We start from the raw sequence: 735 nt of genomic DNA on the forward strand, positions 1-735 counted from the left end.
GAAATATGAATGCGATTTCCTCCTGCTCCATTTCCCTCCTTCACGACGTCGGCAAAATCACTTCAAGGCTTTTAAGTGAGAAAAATCTTTGTTCACTTTGACCAAAAGGAATGGAAATCATTTGAATTCTTACCAATAAAGATAATAATAATGGTCGGCTGATGAAGCTGTTGTCGCCTTTTGTATGATTGTAGTTTTTAGAAAAAATTTCGGTCGGGTTTTATTTTATTCCGTTCTTTTTCGTTTTCTCTTTTTTTCGGTCGGGTTTTATTTTCTTCCGTTTTTTTTCGTTTTTTTCGTTTTTCTTGTCTGAGTTACATCCGTGCATAGAAAACGGACGACGCGATATACGTTTTCTAGAAACGAGATTTTCCTCGAAAAATATACATAAAAAAAAATACATATTCCTAATCTCCAAACACGAAAAATACTAAACCTACCAAAACGAACGTAGAACCCCCCACCCCCCCTCCCTCCCAACACCCGCAAAAAGGGCAAAGTCGCCACTCGAAAACGACAAAAACCCGGAGAATAGAACCACACGCTTAATTGGCCCCTAAAAGCGCGCGTTCTGTTCGCCATTGTCCAAGCTTCTTCAGCAGTCTTTGAAGCAGTGGCCGGCATCCGATCGCCACTTTATAGTCAAATATTTCAAGTTTGTAGTTGGATTCAGCTCTTAAATGGCTCAAGAATGCATGGAGAGAGGTGTGAAAAGGAGGCCGAGGAGAAAGGAAA

The sequence above is a fragment of the Penaeus monodon genome, chromosome 33, assembly GCF_015228065.2.
Source record: "Penaeus monodon isolate SGIC_2016 chromosome 33, NSTDA_Pmon_1, whole genome shotgun sequence".
NCBI lineage: Eukaryota > Metazoa > Arthropoda > Malacostraca > Decapoda > Penaeidae > Penaeus > Penaeus monodon.